Raw genomic sequence first — 9,857 nt, 5'->3', positions numbered from 1 at the left:
AACTTTATTTATGGAATATACATTTTCCTTCCTGATCATTCAGGATACATCTTCCGTTTATATTATCAATTTCGGAAATGGACCAAGTGCGCCAATAATAATCTCAAATCTGCCCACTCTTTCAGTTCTTGCAGGATTGAGGATTTACTGAAAATTATTTATCTAACATATTCCACAAAGCTTTAGTACTTGGGTCATCATTACTGGAAATAAACACTGATTACTTCAAGCAGAATATCAATAGAATATAATTTTTGAAGTGTTGTTTTCAGATTCAGATTCAGATTCAATTTTAATTGTCATTGTCAGTGTACAGTTTTATTATTGTTCCTGCGTGGAACGGCCAACCTACAAACATGCCAATTTGGAAGATATAGTTGATGTTATTTTCAACAATGTGAGATCACATTTATTCATTCTTAAATAATAATAACAGTAAACAACAATTTTTATGACTGTACACAAGTTGTTCTTGTCACAGAGGTGAGAGATACTAGTTTTGGAAAAAGTGCTTCAGAAGTCTAACTCAAACACTTCCTAGTTATTAGAACAATCTGCCTCTATTTCAATAATAAGGCTCTTCCCAAATACAGGAATAATGAACTGCAGATGATAAATACAGCAATAAATACAACGATGACTTCAAAACAACAGAATGGTGCAAGATTGTAGAGCAAAATTCAAGTAGTGGAAAAAAGATGTAAGTACAAAAATGGGATAACCAATGAGATCGAGGTAAGAGTACATAACTGCCTTTCCGGGAATTGGGTGTGAAATAAGTTATTGATTCAGGAGTGGGGAAGAACCTGTTCCTAACTCTGGATGTCCAAGCTGTCAAGTTCCTGTATCTTCTCCCAGAAGTAGAAGTGAGAAAATGGAATGGTCCTTGCAACAGGCATCCTTAACAATACTTCCAATCTTCCTGAGGGACAGCTTCTTCCCCACAGTGGGGGATGAGGGAATGTGCTGAGGTGCAGCTTGCCTGTTCAAAATGCATTAGGGAAGAAGCATGATTGCCATAGAGCATCCCTGTCTTCAGCTTGCAGCCCGCAATGGTATTCAGGCACTGCCACAGTTGCCTGGCATCCTTTTGATTAAACTGAGCATCCAACTTCTTTTGTAAGTCCGTCTTGGTAACCCTGAAGCCTTGCAGAGATCAAACTTGGTCTTTTTACACAGTTCTCCGTGTTTCTCCCACATTCGAAAGACGTGCATGTTTGTAGGTTAATTGGCTAAAAAAAAGAGGAAAAATAGAGCTGATTAAATTTGCAAGATGCATAAAAATAAATTGCAAGATCATATAAAAAGCAAGGATTTATCCCATGAGCCCATTTTCCCCATTGATTACATTGTATTTATAATTTTCTATAACGCGATTGTCACATCGTAACATAACTTTGTAACTTTGCCGGGGGCCTTTATATGGGTATGCAAGCAAAGAATTTCACTGTGACTTGTTACATGTGACAATAAAGTCTTCATCCATTCATTCATTCTTTTATCATGCTTTTATCTTCCATGTATAATTATTGGTCTATCCCACGCTATTCTGCTCATTTTTGTTATTTTCTTCTAGTTTTTGTAGGACGTCAGTCTGCGGCTTTAACAAATGGCACATTGCAGAAGGATCTAGTTCAGTCTCACTGTCTCAGAGTGAAGTCAAATGAACATTGTCCCATCTCGGATTCCTCACCATATTGATGAAGATGAGATATCTTGAATTATGGAATAAGAAAAGCTACAGAAATAGGTCCAAAATGATCATGATTGAGTCAGTCCCTCAGCCAAAATTAAGTGGGCCTCGGAATTGAATTATATTTTAATGAGAAACACTAATAGTTCACTGATCAATCTGATTATGATATGACGCATGACTCTGCCATATCTCAGCTGAATGTTCTCAAGGAGTTATGTGCCATTATCTGAATTTGTTCACATTGCCATTTTCTACAGCACGTTAAATGAAGTCAATTTAAATCAACAATTAAAAAATTGTACATATTAGAAAATTCGATAATATACGCAAATAATATCTGAAATGTTCATCTTTTACTTTCTAGATTCCAATATTATTGATTGCTTATCTTATGTTCCGCCGAAGGGTATTTTATGACAATTTCATGGGCACAGCAAAGTTTGTCAGAAAACTGCAGACAGTGTACGGCATAGTGGAAGAGCTGGTGGAACCGCTGCCTCATGGCACCAGAGACCCAAGTTCGATCCTGACCTCGGTTGCTGTCTGTGTGGAATTTGCACATGTATGGGTTTCCTCCGGGTGCTCCGCTTTCCTCCCACACCCCAAAGATGTGCAGGTTTGTGGGTTATTTGGGCTCCGTAATTTGCCCGTAATGTGTAGGGAGAAGATGTGAATGTGAGATACTGTAGACTGGTGTGAACAGGCGATTGATGGCGGGTGTGGACTTGGTGGGCTGAAGGGTGAAGGAAGTAACTGCAGATGCTGGTTTAAACTGAAGATAGACACAAAATGCTTCAGTCTGAAGAAGAGTCTCGACCCAAAACGTCACCCATTCCTTCTCTCCAGAGATGCTGCCTGACCCGCTGAGTTACTCCAGCATTTTGTGCCTATCTTTGGTGGGCTGAAGGGCCTGTTTCCATGCTGTACCTTTATCTCTGTCTCAAAAAGGATCCTGATCCTGGTGACTGAAACTGTACTGTCTCCCTGCAGGATTGAAGAACTATATGCTGGGAAGTCAAATGGTTTCAAGGAAAGCTGAACTGAAAACACTTCTCAGCAAGATTAATACTCAAATGCTCCATATCCAGGCACGCATTAATCTAGTTTTAAGTGGTAATAAACTAAAAACACCAGAAGGCTTAGTTTTCTTGCTTTGTCTTGAACAGCAATCTAAAATCATGAGACCTCCCCTTGTGCAACAAAGGTATTAGAGATCTGCATTCACTTTGTGGAAGTTATAAAACATTCTTAGCCTTTAAACGGAAACAACTTTGTTCATTTGTGAATGTTCCCTTAAGTTCTAGCAGCAGAATTTGGCCATTCGGCCCATCGATTCAACTCCACAAATTGCACATTTACACTGGACTTATGATGGAGAGATATTAAATGCACAATTTTTATAACTAAATCTGAGACACATCCCCGAAAATAAATGTACAAAGATAAATATACTTGCAGACAATCACCCTGTGTGGCTAAAGAATTTAAGGGACTAGGACTAAGGCAAGCTGGTTAAATAATCTTTCCCTGTCCTTTTCTGACAAATACTTTGGAGATGGTCCTCCCTGTCATTATGTTATACTTTAAAATATTGTCACCAACTTACTCCTCAAAAAAAAATACTTTCACCTCTTCTGCCTTCTTCAAGGTCATTGAATAAAGTGTCTTTCCCACAACTCTTTTTGAATCCCTTCCATCAATTTTTCACTCTTTACAACACCTAGCACTGTTCTGGCTAAGGTCATGAACAACATTCTCTGCATCGACTGCAGCCACAGAAGACTATCATTCTTTGTTTCCACCGAGATAACTGACACAATAAAACCACCCTCCTCCACCATCCTTCATCCTCAGATACACTTGCAGGGAATTTCACTCTTGGGGTCATTTAATCATAAAGCATGGAAACAGGGCCCGTTCGCCCAACACATCCACAGCGACCAAGATGCTCCGTTTAAGTTAGTCCCACTTGCCTGCACCTGGTTCATATCCCTCTCTACCTTTGTTACCCATTTATCTGTCCAAATGTCTTCTAAATATTGTTATTGTGCCTGCCTCTACTACTTCCTCTGGCAGCTCATTCCATACACCTACCATCCTTTGTGTGAAAAGGTCGTCTCTCAGGTTGCTATTAAATTTTTTTCCCCTCTCACCTTAAACTTATGTCTTCTGATTTTCGATTTCCCTGACAAAAGGTCTGTATTCACCCTGTCTATTCTCCTCATGATTTTATGCACCTCTATAAGATTGCCCCTCATCTTCCTGCGCTCCACAGAATAAAGTCCTAGCCTGCCCAAACACTACCAAGAGTTCAGGCCCTCGAGTTCTGGCAACATCCTCGTAAATCTTCTCTGCCCACCCTGAAGTAGCCAGTGCATCGTCAGTAATAACGTAGCCCTTTTTTCATCCATTAATAAGTTTAGTTTATTGTCACGTGTTACCAACCACCCCGTTCTTATTTTCACATCGCCACTTGCATCACACTCAGTCTCGTCTATTCTTTACATTCAGGTTGTCTCACACTAGGGTTACCCCTCCAACAGTTACCCTGACTTTGTGACCATAACTATGCTGCCACTCTGCCCATTTACCACAAAATTAAATGAGGCAGTATTTCCTTTAATTTTACTTCGGAGTCACGTGAGTGACTACGTGAAGAAGCCCGCCCCAGGACGCATTGCGGCATTACGTTTCAGCAGGCAACAGCGGCAGGCGGGAGACAGGGCTCCCGCAGAAACGAGAAAAACTAAGTTTAGGTAAGTACTTACCTTTATTTTTACAGCCCCTTTGCGTCTGCTTGTTCCCCGCAGGGCATGCAAGCGGCCCCCTTGGACTCCGGGAGGAGTTTTTTCCGTTCGCGGGAGGGGAGGAAAGACGCTACCAGGACCGCACTCACGGCGGACCATGGATGGGAGCTGTGCCGGTGCGGTAACTCTCCACAGGGGCGACATCAAGAGAGCGCAGGAAGACGGCGCTAGCACTGCGTTGCGGTTCCCCTCAGTCCTCGCTCGCCCTCGAGTACTGCCCAGGTGAGGCAGGCAGGCGGGCGGGAGGAGGCTTCCGACATTTTCGGAGCCGGTAAGGGGACCCACTGTGCAGTGCTGGCGTGAGTGCGCTGCAGCCCGAGTGCAGGTGAGCAGCAGCCCCGAGTGCAGAGAGAGAGAGAGAGCGAGGACCGCTAACCAGCGGCCCGCTCCCGACACTGCACCAAGCCCGTCAGCATCAGCAGCGGGCTGGGGGAAAAAAATGCTGCACCTGCCCGCTCGACGAAAGAACGTCATTGGGCAGCAACAGGCGGTAGGACCGCTTAGCGGGCGGTCCGCAAACCCGACACCGCGACCGAGCCAGCCCGCTAGCGCCTGAGCAGCGGGCTGGATGTGTGTAAAACCGGGCGGTGGAGCCGACATCGGACTGGGACGTCTCTCCACCCAGGAGGGGGAGAGACAGCCGCCTGAGCTGCAGGAGCGGCTCTTGGGCATTGGAAAGGTGAGTTTGCAGTTGTGTTTTATTGCAGGTTTCAGGAACACAACGCAAAAAACTCGCAAAGAGAAACTGCCCCGCTCCAACTCTACCAGCGGGGCAGCAACCGGCGGCAGCGTCGCTCGCAGAGCGTTTTTCGCTATCCCTGAGACCGAGCCAAGCCCAGTCTCGCCAGAGCCTGCACGGCGGACTGGGAAAGCGGCCAGGAAGCCAAACGGCCGGTCGTCTCCGATTCGTCGGAGGGGGACATGTCTCTACCAAAGCAGAGAGAGACAGCCGCCTGAGCTGCATTTAGCAGCTCCTGGAGGAGAAGGTCCACCGGGAACAGCAGCGCTCCCGGCGAGACAGGACAGGCACCTCCTCCATAGTGTCGTGTCAGGCACTGCCCTTTGCTACCCTCATACCACGGGTTGGAGCAGGAGGCTAGCATTGGTGACCAGGGCAGGGCTGGTCTGCAAATGGGGCAGGCGGACAAAATCGGGAGTATGCATGGGGTGCAGGATCAGGAACAGCTGTTGGGTGTGGTGGACCGCTTCGTAGCAACCCCACGGGCTGGAGCACCGCCGGAGCCAAAAAATGGCAGCCAGCACAAACCTCTACTGAAAAAGGTGCTCGCCGAGGAGCTGCAAGAATATACAGCACCAGAGAACTGTGAGGCCCTTAAGGGGAAAAAGCCTCAAACAGCAAAATCTGCGAATGTGGGGGCCCTTATGCGGGCATAAAAACTCAAGCTACAGCGGATCCGAAGGCTCCTGACGTCAGCTATCACAGCCTATGCTCGTTCTGTGGAGACAACGAAGATGAACACATACCAGCAGAAAGTGCTGGTATTAAGGTGTACCACACAATTCGAACTAAACAATCTCCGAAGGGAAATATAAGACCTGCCCTCAATCTCAAAATTTGCAGGCTTGAGCAAAGCCCCAGCTGCGGAGGCAGACTCACTGCTATTTGGGAGAGATCTGAACAAAAAGCTGAAGGAGATGGAAGAGGCATCAAAAACCTTCGGCATCATGAGGGCAGGCCCCGGGACGAGCAAACCACGACTTCCGATACCCAAGCAGCAGCACCCCACGGCATCCACCAGTCGACGTCTAGAATATGGGACTGGTGAACGCTTGGGGCCGCACTATCCCCAAAGATCTTTTAGATCAGGGCCCGCCGCGGACCCCCTGGAAAATGCGCCTCCCCCCAACGTCGCCAGCACGTCGTCAGAACAAAAGCACTCAGAAAACAGAAAACACAAAACCGCCAATAACCATGGAGGTAGGTGGGTCTGGTTCCTACCAGCATATAGAGCGCTTTCCTGGACTATCTTGGGTTTCATATTAATTCAGTCCACGTAACTATAATGTTGCCAAGAGACAACATAGTTGAATTGGCACAAACAAGCAACAAATTAATGGTCAACAAACTACCAACTACTCGACAAGTAACAGAGTAATTGGGAAAAAATGGTAGCATTTCTGTCTACATGATTCAGATCTTAGTATCAAAAACAACATATAGGTTGTCATTGAGCATCTCATGAAGTTACCCACTGAAGTAATATCAGAAAGACAGTGGTGGGGTTACCACTTATACTGGGCATTAATTATCTAAAAAAATGTTCGGGGAATGAATTTTATGAGTTTTTAAAGCACTTGCATGTATGGGTATAAATAGACTACACTACGGAGGTGGCCTATATTAACCATATGGGCAGCATAAAGTCGGTATCATATGACAAGTTGGTCAAAACAATTTGGCAATGGTATATCCAAAGATGTATTTGACTATCAACAACTTACCTGCCAGGTAAGCAAAATACAGTGACAGACACCAGGTCACATAAAATTAAGGACAACATCAATTAGATGTTTTCATATAAAGTTTTAACAAAACTATCAAGCTATATGACGCAACAGATATTAATGCATTTCATTGTCTCTGTACTGCACACTGACAATGACAATTAAAATTGAATGTGAATCTGATATCGATTATTTGCATCAACGCTATATCACCAGGTGTTTGGGGATGTCCTATGTATGTCGCGGGGGAAACCAGACCCTGGGGCAGTGGAATCTTCATTGAAAATTTCTCTGGGACAGATAGTTCCAGCAGAAAGCTCGTCAGCTATATATATTAACTTTTCTGACCTATAGGTCATGTTGTCATTCAAGAATGTATTTATAATATTGATAGACAAATGCGTTTCACGCTGCATTGGTGAAATTAATTCTATGTATTTTTCCCTTCTGCCTCACCAATCGAGAACAACGCACAGTACAAAAGGATTCTGCTTCAGGTATTTGATAGTACCTGACGGACTTACGCAGCCATTGTTCACTATACGCCATGACATGGTTGTTGAAACTTGGATGGTATTTCCCAGTACCCAGAATTATTAACAATCGGAGCCGGGCACAAGTCAACTGTGCCATGGGAAAATCAAGCTCCTGAGTTGCAGATTCTGCACAAGCCTCATCTGGGACTGGGATTGTTATACTGAACCATCGACACCATGTCAGCATCCTTCTGAACATCCACTGGACTACAACACTTGTCCAGCATCAAGAGAAGTACTGCAAGGATACAGGGAGAACCTACTCAACCGATACAGTTACTACGAACTGGAATTCCTGGAGAACCTTCATCACGATGAAGGATTCGGCTACAGTACCATCAACACAGCTAGAATTGCCCTGCCTGTTGTTTCAAAACAGCTACAGGACAACAGGCCATGGGGTCACTGGCTGGTGGTAAATTTGAAGGGTATTAAAACTCTAAACCCCTAGACCAGGTACACCCATATATGGGATGTCACAGTGGTATAACCATACTTCAGGGGATACCCACCAGCCAGATCCCTAAACCTGAACCTTCTATGCACTAAACACATATGTTGAAGGCACACGGAGCAGCACAGAGGGTCCAGTCACTACTCCTATTTACTACTGGACACCATGCTCATAGCTTCAGACCAGATCTCTATCATTGTCCAGGGAATGGTCAAACCAAACCAGGAACACCTTATCCAGTCATAAAACCCGGGCTTACCCGCCAAGAAACATGGTAATGTGCCATGACCCTATTACCTTACATAGACACAACCTAATTATTCGAGGGAGATGAAAAGCCTTGTGGGTTGGTCACAAAAAACCTTGTGGTCGGGTAACAAGCCTTTTTTGAGATGGCTCAAGCAGGTATTAAAGCTCCTGGGATAAAACTAACATGTACAAAGTTTTCATTCCACAGGACAAGCTTCCACGTCAACGGCAAAAGAATGGACGTGCCTGTAAACCACATCCTGGCTACAGCAGAATGGTGGGGGTAAAACGTTCAGAGAAATAATTTATTATAAACTGTTGACAAAACCTGTTTTTATTTGCAGGGAAGATTCCAATCTGCAAATATTCAAATTAGCCAAGGGGAGCATTTAAAATTCTTCAGTGTTTTTGTAAAAATACCATTGTTTTTCTATAAACAGATTCATTGGTTGATTATGATAACACGCTTCCTCCCTCAAAGGCTTCGGCAGCGAGTGATATAAAGCTGTTACACGGTTTGAAATCACAGAAGCTTTGAAATCTTCACGTAGTCACTCACGTGACTCCGAAGTAAAATAGTAAGATTAAACGAGAACTTACCAGTTTGAAGTTTGATCTGTATTTTATGAGGAGTTACGATGAGGGATTACGTGCCCTCCGCTCCCACCCTCATTACATGGATCAAACTGATAAATTGATGTCTCTTTGTCTTTACTATGTTACTTCAAATACTTGTGTCTATCTGTGATTCCACACCGCTACTTTGAAGTATGCCGCAATGCGTCCTGGGGCGGGCTTCTTCACGTAATCCCTCATTGTAACTCCTCATAAAATACAGATCAAACTTCAAACTGGTAAGTTCTCGTTTAATCTACTTGGGAAGTTGATGTTGCAGGTACGCAACATGCTCATGTTTCTGCAAAATCGCCCAGATTCTGCACTGAATAAACTTGATCACGCACATCCTGTTAAGCACTAAATCTCACTTTTCCCATAACTTTAATTCATGCCAACCTTCAATAGCTAACTTAATGCAGCAATCCATATTCCCCACTGCAAAACTCTCTTTGATACTCTGTGACAACTTTGGCCTCCAAGTGAATAAAGTTCAATATTCCCGTAAGACAATAAAACAGGAAAAACGTCTCACTGAACATACATTATTATCTACAAACTAAATTCTCCTAAAAAGTGTACCGGCATACCAAGTATGTTAATGCTTCATTTGTAGCATTACAGATGGAGGCTGTAATGTGAAACAATTGCAAATGGTGTTGTACATGAACATGTTCAGCAATGATACATGCTCTGCATTTAGGGAATGGTTAAAAGATGAAGGAATTGTTATTGTACGTGATGCAAAATCTTAACATTGGATGCTGTTTTGGAAATGGCTTCATGAATAATGCATAGCCAAAACTATGTATTATTGACTCTACCTAAATGGGACTTTACGGTGAATTCCTCTTGAACTGAAGTTTAATTCTCAACTTCACTTTAGCTGAGTGTCGATAGTCTGAAAAACATTAGCACACACTCAGCCTATATTTTATAAAGTAATGAGAGTATTCTGTGCAGAGAGAGTAAGTTCAAACCTGCATTCCTTTTCGGTAGAGTCATGTTTCACCAAAGGAAAGGTAAACAGCATG

General features: G+C 43.8%; 1 long non-coding RNA gene across 2 annotated transcripts in view; it reads right to left on the bottom strand.

The window, feature by feature from the left end:
* Positions 1-316: 316 nt before the first annotated feature.
* Positions 317-9,857, bottom strand: part of LOC129698712 (uncharacterized) — a 73,287-nt gene continuing 63,746 nt past the window's right edge. For both annotated transcript variants that reach the window (XR_008723704.1, XR_008723705.1), the window contains exons 3-4: positions 9,648-9,724; positions 317-1,232 (exon numbers count right to left, since the gene is read on the bottom strand). This is a non-coding gene — a long non-coding RNA (uncharacterized LOC129698712). The remainder of the gene's footprint in view (positions 1,233-9,647; positions 9,725-9,857) is intronic.

This window comes from Leucoraja erinacea, chromosome 7, assembly GCF_028641065.1.
Source record: "Leucoraja erinacea ecotype New England chromosome 7, Leri_hhj_1, whole genome shotgun sequence".
NCBI lineage: Eukaryota > Metazoa > Chordata > Chondrichthyes > Rajiformes > Rajidae > Leucoraja > Leucoraja erinaceus.
This window is presented reverse-complemented; position numbering and strand designations above follow the sequence as displayed.